The following is a 12,857-nucleotide window of genomic DNA, read 5'->3' as shown; positions in this document are numbered from 1 at the left end:
AATGATTTTGGTGTGCTGAATTAATTCTAAGCAGCCCCGGGGTGACAAGGCACCAGGCCTAGCCTGGATTACTTGGGGGCCCTCAGGGACCGTGCACTAATGACACAAAGCAGCATAATATTTGAAAGAGCCCCGGGCATGTGCATCATCAGCCCTGTAAATCCCGGTGCTGCTTGTCAATTATTTCTAAAGTTACCTTTCCATCCACCCTTTCCCAGGTGGTCACAGACCGGATGTGGTCAGCAAGCATAACTGGCCATAGCCAACCCTGTGATGGGTTGGTAAAAAAGGAGGAGTTACAGGAGGCTTCCCTTGCAAGAGGGCATGCCAGTCAATGAGAGAGCTGACGTCACAGAGTCATGAGACTCAACTTAGGGCTGTAACGCCTGGTCACATGCTGTAAACAAATACACCGTGTGTGCCGTATGTACCTGTTTTGAGCATCTGAGGTAGAGCGCTGTCGGCGGTGGAGTCAGACTGGTGTGCAGCACCTGTGTCTGCGGCAGCAGCCTGTACTAACCCCTGAAGGACCCGGACTGGGACGGAGCAGAGCTCAAGACCTATAGGGTGCGTAAGTAAAGGCAGCCTGGTCTCTTCACCTCCCCCTCTTCTCTTTTAGTTTTATATCTGCCTCCGGCTTCGCCACCCACTATCTCTTCTCTTTCCAGCTCCTTCTCCGTACTCATTCCAGCCCGTGATTTCTAATGCTCGCCTCCATTTCCTCTTTGCTCTGTCCCTTCTTCCCTGTAAGTGGTATCTCCTTGAACTTACCTCCCGAGAGCCCTGACTGTGCTGTCTTCGAAAACACTAGTCATGACCTCTACTAACTGAGGAGATGGATGCAGAAGGACAAAGGAGAGGGCAACAGAATGATGGAGTGAATGCTGCAAGGAGGCCTGAAATAAGGCGAGGGAGGAGAGCCACTGACACTGAGGAGGGGTAAAGGACTGAGGAAAAGGGGAAGAAAGACATGGAAAGCGTGGGGTCAAAGAAGGGGGAGGGTGCGAGGGAGGAAGAGAAAGAATGATGGCTAACGACACAGGGACGAGAGACAGGAAGACGTAGAATAGAGATGACAGGTGGACGTGGCGGGGAGATGCTCTGGGAGAGATGGTCAGACGGAGCCCTGAATGGACAAAACGTAACGAAGAGACAAAAAAGCACACGGCTGACGGGGTTAGGAAAGGACATGTGTGTGATCTGCAGCAACGTCTGCCTCAACCCACCGCTGCTGTTCAACCTGTTCAGCGCCTCAGCACTGTGTGTCACCCGCAAAGTATAGACGTCTCCGTAGTTTTTCATTTACATTTAAAGAGAGAATACGCAAACGTTTTATATCTGCGCACTGCAGCACAGATGTATCTAGGAAAGTTCACATTTTCCGTGGCCGAGAGCAGTTCATAGTTACGTGTCACCTAGGGCCAGATGCAGGAAACGGATAGCGACTCGCTAACGGCAAAAATTGCCGTTTGCGACTCGCTAATCGCGTTTCCCTATGCAGAAATGCATATTGCGAGTCGGTACCGACTCGCAATATGCATTTCAGAATCGCAAATAGGAAAGGGTGTTCCCTTCCTATTTGCGATTCGGAGTGGTATGCAATACCATTTGCGACCGCATATGCGGTCGCAAATGGTGTCGCAGTTACCATCCACTTCAAGTGGATGGTAACCCACTCGCAAATTGGAAGGGGTCCCCATGGGACCCCTTCCACTTTGTGAATGGACCCACAAATATTTTTTCAGGGTAGGTAGTGGTCCAAGGGACCACTACCTGCCCTGAAAAAAAAAACGAAACTAAAGGTTTCGGATTTTTTTTTAAGTGCAGCTCATTTTTCTTTAAGGAAAACGGGCTACACTTAAAAAAAAAAAACTGCTTTATTTAAAAGCAGTCACGAACATGGAGGTCTGCTGACTACAGCAGGCCTCCATGTTTGCGAGTGCCTAGACTCGCTATGGGGCCGCAATTTGCGACCCACCTCATGAATATTGATGAGGTGGGTCATTGCGACCCCATAGCGAGTCGCTCCGACTCGCAAATTGCAAGTCGCAATTCCCAACTTTGCTACATCTGGCCCATAGTCTCATCCCATTGGTGGAGGAGGAGTGTTACCGACGAAGGTGCCGCTCCATTTTGCAACTGGGGACCTTGGGGCCACATGTACAAAGCATTTTTCTAGTCGCAAACAGGCCGATTCTCGACCTGTTTGCCACTAGAAAAATGCTTTTTGTGATGTACAAAGCCCAAACTGCGATTCAGTAACTTGTTACTGAATCGCAATTTGGGTTTTGCAATTCAGTATTAGGAAGGGGCGTGTTCAAGGCATCCCTTCCTAATACCCATTCTAAATGGTATGTACGATCGTTTTGTGCCCGTAAATGCAGTCGCAAAACAGTCGCATTTAGCACCAAATTCAAATTGGTGCTAACCCATTCCCAAAGGGGAAGGGATCCCCAAGGGACCTCCTTCCCTTTGTGAAAGCATTCAAAATCGTTTTTGAAGAGCAGGCAGTGGTCCCGAGGACACTCCCTACTATTCAAAAATGAAACTCTGCTCTTCAAAAATGAAACTGAAACGTTTAATTTCTTTTCTTTTTAAACGTAGCCTGTTTTCCTTTAAGGAAAACGGTCTGCGTTTAAAAAAAAAAAAGATTGCTTTGTTTAAAAGCAATCACAAACATGATAGTCTGCTGACACCAGCAGGCCACCATCTCTGTGATTTTTATGATTCCAGGTGGGTTGCAAATTGCGACCTACTTCATGAATATTAATGATGCAGGTCTATTTGCAACCCTTCAGGAATCGCAAAAGAAAGTCAATGGAGTTTCTTACATTTGGAACTGCGATTCCCTATTTGCGATTCGCATGAAATCGCAATTAGGGAATCACAATTCCAAGTATACGTACATGTGGCCCCTAGTTTGCTCGTGTAATCTGTGCGTGTGAGGCGCTCCTAGGCCTGCCTGCAATCAAAACCACACAAGGTCGCAAATGGCACCTAGCAAGAAAACCACCTGAGGCCTTAAACAATACTGCACAGTTACATGTTGAGCCATGGCAGGGGCATTAAGAAAAGACATCTAGCATTTCATGGAATTTCATCTGCAAGTTTGAAGCAAACGAGGTAGTGAGACAGAAATGTGCCTTTTTTCTTTCTTTGAAAAACTGAATCATGTTATGCAATCACATGAGGAGATTAAGTGGGATACAAAGTGCATACCTAGGTCCTCCACAAGGGTAACACATCTTAACACAATAAGCACTAGCCATCAAGGATGAATACAGAAGGACTTTGTGTTCTCTGTGTTTAATATCCCTCTGCGGAAAGTCCAGACCCAGCTTTTCTGGATGAGGAAGCCTCACCCACGTACTTTGGCTTTCTTCAGCATAGGCTTCCTCACCCCCACCCCGGTAACATGCTACTACCAAGGAGGACTCAACCCCATAGGTGTGAGGGAGGTCTTAATACATTTTGCATTGTCACTGTAAGAACCACATGTGCTGATGTGACATCACTATGAATTAACTGTGACAATTTTGTCAGCAGTATTTAATATGATGTCTATTCTCTAGGTTGTCATTGCCTTGCTAATAAGGTAGGAAGCCTTTGTTTCACTCACGTGTAGAGGTGGTATTCTAGTTTAAGGGGGATCTTTAATCTCTATCAGCCCTGATGAATGCACAACACCGTATAACAAGCTAGTTTATTGGCAGAAACATGTTGACAGGAAAAGTGTGTGAGAGGCACAGTGCCCAAAACCTGCCTTTTGCCAGGAAAATAGATGTGAGGGTCATAGTGCCCGGAAACATCATTCATTTTTTTCTTTTAAACATACCCAGGGTACCTAAAAATAAAGGAATATCCTTTAAGGTTACCTTAAGGTAATTGTATCTGGATCCCTGAAATTATCCAGGAATTATAATTTATTGAGAATTCCCTCACACTGATGAAATTGAGTCCGCCCTGGCAGTAATATCTCAACATGGTGGATGAGGAACCCTATGATGAAGCATGCCAAATTATGTGGGTGAGGCTTCCTCATCAAGAAAAACAGCATCTGGACATTCCACCTAGGGATTTCTAACATAGAATACAATGTCTTTCTGTATTGATCCTTAATGCCCCATATTTATGGTGTTTAGATGAACCATACAACAGCCAAGCACAAATGTTGTAACATTCAGTTTTATTTAGGGAAAGCTCAGAAAGTGGTGTATCAACGGGCCCTGCAGTTGAATGTTGTTACCTTCAGCAGCTCCACACACTGCAGAGCCTCCAAGCAGGTTTTGGAGGAAGGATATCTGGCAGATTAGCCCATAAATCAAATCCAATGTCTTGATGAAGGTCAGGTAATTATCTTTATTAAGGAGAGGATGTGACATTAGGGCCAGAGCTGCAGTCTGTGGAACGGAGAAACCATGTTCAACTCCTGGCTTTGTCTCAACATCCTGTGATTCTGGACAAATTACTTAATCTCCATGTGCCTCAACAATGCATGTGAACTTGTGAATTTAACTGTTGGCTAGTCAAGCAGTCTAGTCAAACTGTCATCTTTTTAGCAATACTGATTTGAAGTCAACAAACCAATATACAAAATCTGCAGAGACTGCTATATACAAATGGAAGTAGACTTTAATATGTTCAGACATCTAAAACTAATTAAAAAAATTACCAGACCTGCAGGTGTAGTGACTTGAATAGTCTACTCAGCCTAACTGTAATGCTCTTGACCCATAAACTGGACACAGATCTTGTAATCCTAGGCAAATATTTTAGTTTACTGCACCAGATTTTTCTTCAATTGGTACATACAAGAGCACCTTCAAATATGTGATCTCAGTATGTCTGCTGTAAAAAAACTCTTTTGTTTGATTTAATAGACTCAATTTTTGCCTTATGTAAATTCTGAATCAAGTCCGCATATAGTGTACGCATGACGCATGACTTCTGACTTACCTCTTAGTTCACAACGGCATTGTTGTCAGGGTGGGAGAAGGAATGTTTCCCACCTCATGTTAGAAACTCTCACTTTTAATAAATATACTTCTAAAGCATGATGTGGTAGCGCACTGCCCTTTACAGTCAGCACATTTCCACTGAAATGGCCACAAAATCTCCAACTGATATGCAAGTTTATTGATCAAATGATATAGAGCACAAACGATAATTTTTGGAAATCAGGGCCCGTATTTATACTCCGTTTGCGCCGAATTAGCGTCGTTTTTTTCGACGCAAATTTGGCGCAAAACTAACGCCATATTTATACTTTGGCGTTAGACGTGTCTAGCGCCAAAGTATGGGCAAAGAGCGTCATTTTTTAGCGTGAACGCCTTCCTTGCGTTAATGAGATGCAAGGAAGGCGTTCCCGTCTAAAAAAATGACGGCGACGCAAATGCGTCGTATTTATACTCCCGGGCAAAAATCACGCCCGGGAGGTGGCGGGTCAAAAAACCCAGCATTTGCGCCACTTTTTAACGCCTGGGTCAGGGTAGGCGTTAAGGGGCCTGTGGGCTCAAAATGAGCCCACAGGTGCCCTCCCTTGCCCCCAGGGACCCCCCCTGCCACCCCTGCCCACCCCAGGAGGACACCCAAGGATGGAGGGACCCACCCCAGGGACATTCAGGTAAGTTCACGTAAGTATAATTTTTTATATTTTCCAATTTTTTTTGGGTGGCATAGGGGGGCCTTATTTGTGCCCCCCTACATGCCACTATGCCCATTGACCATGCCCAGGGGACATAAGTCCCCTGGGCATGGCCATTGGGCAAGGGGGCATGACTCCTGTCTTTACTAAGACAGGAGTCATTTAAATGGCGTCTGGGCGTCGAAAAAATGGCGCAAATCGGGTTAAGACGATTTTTTAGCGTCAACCCGACTTGCGCCATTTTAAGACGCCCTAGCGCCATTTTCCCCCTACGCCGGCGCTGCCTGGTCTACGTGGTTTTTTTCCACGCACACCAGGCAGCGCCGGTCTGCTTGCGCCGGCTAACGCCATTCCATAAATACGGCGCCCGCATGGCGCTTCGGAATGGCGTTAGACGGCGCTAAATTTTTTGACGCTAAACTGCGTTAGCGCAGTTTAGCGTCAAAAAGTATAAATATGGGCCCATGTTTCTACAAATATTATTCATTCGCACAACACAAAGTAAATTGTTCTGATTTGTTCTGATCCTATTAAAATCTTTGTTTCCATCACATTTATGAATTACAATAAATGTGCTTTCCTACTTGTTGCTATATTTTGAACTAGTTTTACTGTTCATTTATAAGTTATTTAAATGTTTTGTATTTGAAAGTTTCATCCTAGAGCCTTTTTATTTGACAATGATCGTCAGATAGTGTACTATACAAAATACTTTAACTTTGCAGTCAGTGAAAGCAAAGTAAACAACAATCTCTACAATAATAAGCAGCAACTTGTAAAAAAGAAATAAGGTGACATCTGACTCTGTCTTTGAACATACAGCAAACATAATAGTACAAATACAAAGCATTCTTTATTGCTCATTCATATCTGAAAGAACATAACATCTGTTCTTTGCCAGCTGGAGCTCACTTGCCAGAACTGAAATCTGACTCGCCATAACGAGTGAGTGGGCAAGTATGTTTTTCGAGGCCTGATATTGTTAAAACTTGTTAGATAATTGCCTGGTACCCTAGCCCCCTCCTCGGAGGTCAGATTTGCTGTGGAATCAGAAATTCTATGAAATGTTTGAGGTGTCTTTAATAAATCCCTATAAGAACTCTATTTTTTCCTTTATATCACAGAAACAGGGCTGAAAATTGCAGAAATATATTCAAATAAAAATAAATATCTTGGGGGTGGGAATCTCCCTTCCCTCTCCCTCCATACCCCAAACCCCCAAGCAAAGTTTGTTCCAGACACCTAGAGAAGTCTCAGGCTGATTACGTAATCCAGCATAATTACCTAGCTGGGAAAATATTTGCTTTCGGTGTACAAATAGAATTCTAAATCTTCAAAGAAATGATCAGTGCGTGACAACAAAACTGTAATCTCATGGTCTGCATTCCATACATGTTTTTGAAGCTGAAATAAATGAATTGAGTTGTAGGTATATGCTTGAGCCCCATTCGCAATTCAATTGTAATCCTCCGTTTGCAAAAGTATTACATTTAGGGCCAGATGTAGAAAGAAATGTTTTTGCGAATCGGAAATTGCGAGTCGGTGCGACTCGCAATTTCCAAATCGCAAAATCATATGCAGAATGGTGTCTCAGATACCTTCTGCGAATCGCAAGGGGGTCGCAAAGACCCACCTCATTAATATTAATGAGGTGGGTCGCAATTTGCAACCCCCTTGTGTTTCCCTGCACTCACAGGGATGGTGGCCTGCTGGAGACAGCAGACCTCCATGTCTGTGACTGCTTTTTTAACAAAGCAGGTTTTTTTTTGTATTGCAGCCCGTGTTCCTTAAAGGAAAACAATTTGCAATACAAAATAAAAAATGAAACCATTTGGTTTCGTTTTTTCAGAGTAGGCAGTGGTCCACTGGACCACTGCCTACTCTGATAAAATATATTGGGCGACATTTACAAAGGGGAAGGGGTCCCATAGGGACCCCTTCCCTTTTGAGAATGAGTTAGCACCCACTTGACATGGGTGCTAACTGCGAATTGCTTTGCGACCACGTTCGCGGTCACAAAGCAATTCTGCATTGCGGTGTGAATCGCAAATGGGAAGGGAACACCCCTTCCTATTTGCGAGTCGCATTCCCATTTTGCGAGTCAGTACCGACTCGCAAAATAGGAATGTACTTCGCGATGGCCGTTTTGCATGGCGCAAACTGCGAATTTCTCAGTTTGCGCCATGCAAAACGGTTTGTACATCTGGCCCTTAGTATTCAAGCAGTTTAGTCTAAGCAATTCCCTCTCATGCACAAGTCTTGTAGATGTGTGTTTTTTCGCACACATTTCCTTTTTCTCATCCCACCACCCTACAATTCGTTACGGCCCATTGTTTGCATTAATTGCAATAGCCATTGTACACATTGGTCCTCATTACAACCCTGGTGGTAAATGCCACCTACCGCCGTGCTGACGGCCGCCAGCATACCATGACCGCAGCAGTATTCCGCTACAGGTATTATGACCCACACAGAGAAATCCGCCACTATACAGACACCCACAAAAGTCCGCCAGACCAAAGGTCAGTGATAAATTGGCAGTACCAAAACCCACACCATTACACCAACGGGAATACGCCCACAGTATCAGGACCCACGAATCACCACAGAGGTCTTTTAACCACGGTAAACTATTGGCGGTACACATCGCCGCGCTCAAAAACACCTCCACATTGGACAATTCAAACTACACACACCTGACACACATACACAAACCACACCCACACACCCAATCCAATGTAAAACACACACCCACATTACCCACAACCCTTTCAATAAAAAAAAAGGATTGTTAACAGAGAGAGACATAAGCCAGGAGCACCCACTCAATCTGAGCCACAGAACACCATCACCCATACACCATCCACGCACCTCACACCACACACCCCAACACATCGCCCCACACACCCTCACATATACCACTCACACCACATCCATGGCACCCTAAATTCTGGACAAATTACTTAGGGCCTGATTACAACTTTGGAGGAGGGTGTTAATCCGTCCCAAATGTGACGGATATACCACCCTCCGGATTACGAGTCCATTATATCCTATGGAACTCGTAATACGGTGGGCAGGATATCCGTCACATTTGGGATGGATTAACACCCTCCTCCAAAGTTGTAATCAGGCCCTTAATCTCCATGTGCCTCAACAATGCATGTGAGCTTGTGAATTTAACTGTTGGCTATGCATACAGTCTAGTAAAACTGCCATCTTTTTAGCAATACTGATTTGAAGTCAGCAAACCAATATACAACATCTGCAGAGTCTGCTACATACAAATGGAAGTAGACTTTGATATGTTCAGGCATCTAAAACTAATAAAAAAATTATCAGCCCTGCAGGTGTAGGGACTTGAATAGTCTACTCAACCTAACTGTAATGCTCTTGACCCATAAACTGGACACAGATCTTGTAATCCTAGGCAAATATTTTAACTTACTGCACCAGCTTTTTCTTCAATTGGTACATACAAGAGCACCTTCAAATATGTGATCTCAGTATGTCTGCTGTAAAAAAAAAACTATTTTCTTTGATTTAATAGACTCAGTTTTTGCTTTCTGTAAATTCTGAATCAAGTCCGCATATAGTGTACGCATGACGCATGACATCTGACTTACCTCTTAGTTCACAACGGCATTGTCATCAGGGTGGGGGAAGGAATGTTTCTCAGCTCATGTTAGGCACCCTAAAGACATCCCAGGTTTTCAGAGGAGGAGCTAAGGGTCATGGTGGAGGAAATCATCAGGGTAGAGCCACAGCTTTCCGGATCACAGGTGCAGCAGACGTCCATTGCTAGGAAGATGGAGCTATGGTGGAGAATCGTGGACAGGGTCAACGCCGTGGGACAGCACCCCAGAACAAGGGATGACACAGGAAGAGATGGAACGACCTACGGGGGAAGGTGCGTTCTGTGGTTGCAAGACACCAGGTAGCTGTACAGAGGACTGGTGGTGGACCCCCACCTCCTCCCCCACAACTAACAACATGGGAGGAGCAAGTCTTGGTGATCATGCATCCTGAGGGCCTTGCAAGAGTAGTAGGAGGACTGGACTATGGTAAGTCAAATTTGCACTACTTTATCCCCCACCCAACCTGCATGCCATCAAAAACTCCCACCCCTTCCCACAACCCCATCAGCCCACCACCTCACACATACCCCACTATCACAACCCACTCATCCCAATACCAAGCCCTGAATGCCACAACAATCCATGGACCCCTATCACAGACCTGCATGGACACCCATCACCACAGCATGCCCATTAGAGAGAATCACCTAGCCCACAAAATCACCACGCACACATTGCAAAGCTGACAGGGCAATCACAAACATACAGGGAAACACACCCAGGCACAAGATGGCACACGCAGATACAATAACACTGGCATTCCTCACTGGGGTCAGTAGCCATGAGAGGTTGGGGTAACCAGAGTCACCTGAAAACATCGAGGGACAACTGTTAGACATACACTAACCCTTAGGGACAACCCCATGCCCAGACACCAACTTATACTGGGTGGGGACCTTGAGCTCACCTATTAGCCACACCTGGTGCCTCTGGAGTTGGCCAATCACATATGGGATGCTGCTATTCCTCAAGATAAATGCGTCATGCACAGAGCCAGGATACTTGGCATTCACATGGGAGATGTACTGGTCCGCCAAACACACCATCTGCACGTTCATAGAGTGATAGCTCTTTCTATTCCTGAACACTTGTTCATTTCTCTGGGGGGTGCCATCAATGGCACCAATGATTTTGGGGATATGCCCCAGGGCATAAAAGTCAGCTTTCACTGTGGCCAAATCCTCCACCTGTGGGAATACAATGTAGCTGCGCATGTGTTTCAGCAGGGCTGACAACACTCTGGTCAACACGTTGGAGAACATTGTCTGAGACATCCCTGATGCCATGGCCACTGTTGTTTGGAAGGAACCACTTGCCAGGAAATGGAGCACTGACAGAACCTGCACTAGAGGGGGGATACCTGTGGGCTGGCAGATAGTTGACATCAGGTCTGGCTCCAATTGGGCACACAGTTCTTGGATTGTGGTCTGATCAAGTCTGTATGTTAGGATAATGTGTCGGACCTCCATTGTTGCAAGGTCCACCAGGGGTCTGTACACTGGAGGATGTCTCCATCTCATATTCATCCTCGGAGGTTGAAGCATATGGAGGAAAACAGTGAGCAGAGGGTCATATTCAGACATCAATTGAAATAATGATGCACCTTTTCCTTTATAGAAACAGTATGTGAATCCGAAAGTCAGTTGCTGTGCCAATGTCTGCTGTGATGCAGTTAGGTGCCATGGCCTGTGCCCCCCTGAAATGGCGGCTGCCTGACCTGTGAAGAGGGACAAGTGGAAATGAGGTAATTCCACTGGCGTTGTTCGCCGTTGCGGTAGGTGGTCGATGACCGCGGCGGAACTTCGCATTGGTTATCATTGGGCCCTATGGGTTCCAGGAGGCAATGGCGATGTACGCCGGTTGTGACGGTACGCACCACCGCGGACGTGACCGCAATTTTCTATCTATTCACTCACTTGCTACCTGACCTTGAACAGGAGAGGACCTACACTGCAAGTTCTGCTGTGACCTGTGTCTGGAAGCAACAATGGCTCATGTGTCTGGGGAAAGGGCCCCTGCCTTCACTGTGGAGGAGTTGGAGAGACTGGTGGATGGGGTCCTACCCCAGTACACGTTACTCTGCAGTCCTCCAGACAAACAGATGAGTACACTGTGAGTATGATGCTTGGGCCATGAATGTATGGAGTGCTGTGTGTGTAAGCCACATGTAGGGGGGGCTGAGGTGTCCTGGCTAGAGTGCTGCATGTATGGTGGTCAATGTATGTGCGTCAGGGGATGGGAGGGATCTGGTGGTCTATGAGTGTGACGGTCCGGACGGTTAACTATTTCCCTTTTCTGCTGTCTGTTTCATGCAGGTCAGCGCCCATCAGAAAATGGGTATTTGGCGTGCCATCACCAAGGAGGTGCGGATACTGGGGGTCTTTGACAGGCGGAGCACCCACTGCCACAAACAGTGGGAGGACCTGCACCGCTGGGCAAGGAAGACAGTGGAGACCCAACTGGGGCTGGCCTCCCAACGAGGAAGGGGTGCCCGTCGTACCCTGACCCCTCTGATGTTCCCCATCCTGGTGGTGGCCTATCTGGAGTTGGATGGGCGCTTGAGGGCATCACAGTAGCCACAAGGGGGTGTGTACAAATTCAGATTCATTATTTTGCACATGTTAAGGGTTGACCTGGGTGGGGGTGTGGACTGTGGGTGCCCCTTGGCCAGGGCGAACATGGCAGGGTAGGTCCCTTGTTGGGCAGGCTCTGAAGCACTCCAACCCCAATAGTGTTAGTGGGCATCTACTACTGGTCAGGGCCCTGTTTGTTTCAGGTGTGCAGCTGATGGCGTTAGGCACTGTACCCCATGAGCTGATGACTAGCATTCTAACCAGTAGTGCATGGAATAGTGCATAGGGCTGTTCCCTGTGATTTGTGTATGCCAACGGTAGTGTTGTTGCTGGCAGTGACCAAGTGCATCCTCTGTCTCTCCCCCCCTTTTTGTTTTGTCACCCCATGGGGTACAATCACCCTTTTTGTTGAATCCAGACTTTGCGCGCGTTAAGGGTTGACCTGGGTGGGGGATGTGGGCTATGGGTGCCCCTAGGCCAGGGTGCAGATGGCAGGGTAGGTCCCTTGTTGGGCAGGCTCTGAAGCACTCCTACCCCAATGGTGTTAGTGGGCATCTACTACTGGGGAGGGTCCTGTGGATTTCAGGTGTGCAGCTAATGGCGTTAGGCAAGGTACCCCATGGGCTGGTGACTAGCTTTGTAACTGGTAGTGCATGGGCTTTTGCATAGGGCTGCTCCCTGTGTGTTATGTACGCCAACGGTAGTGGTGTTGCTGGCATTGACCAAGTGTATCCTCTGTCTCTCCCCCCCCCTTTTGTTTTGTCACCCTGTCCTTGTGTGCATTAGCATCATCTGGGGGAGGAGCAGAGGCATCGGCGACGGAGGGAGCTGCTTCCCAAATGGGCCTGGAGGCCAAATCCACCAACGGTGAGGGCACCAGTGGGACGGAGGGCGAGGGGAGCACCACAACAGGGACAGCAGGGGACATTACAGACAGTGACTCCTCCTCCGATGGAAACTCCCTGGCAGTGACGGACAACTCTGTGCCCACCCCAACAACTG

The 12,857-nt window shown here is 46.8% G+C and overlaps 1 protein-coding gene across 1 annotated transcript in view; it reads left to right on the top strand.

The window, feature by feature from the left end:
• Window positions 1-477: 477 nt before the first annotated feature.
• The window catches only part of SDR42E1 (short chain dehydrogenase/reductase family 42E, member 1), a 55,132-nt gene continuing 42,752 nt past the window's right edge, over window positions 478-12,857 (top strand). The window contains exon 1 of the mRNA XM_069216925.1: window positions 478-567. The gene's annotated coding sequence lies outside the window, so the exon portion shown is untranslated. The remainder of the gene's footprint in view (window positions 568-12,857) is intronic.

Source organism: Pleurodeles waltl, chromosome 12 (genome assembly GCF_031143425.1).
Source record: "Pleurodeles waltl isolate 20211129_DDA chromosome 12, aPleWal1.hap1.20221129, whole genome shotgun sequence".
Taxonomy (NCBI): Eukaryota; Metazoa; Chordata; class Amphibia; order Caudata; family Salamandridae; genus Pleurodeles; species Pleurodeles waltl.
Note: the sequence above shows the minus strand (reverse complement) of the source record. Positions and strands in the feature narration are given on the sequence as shown.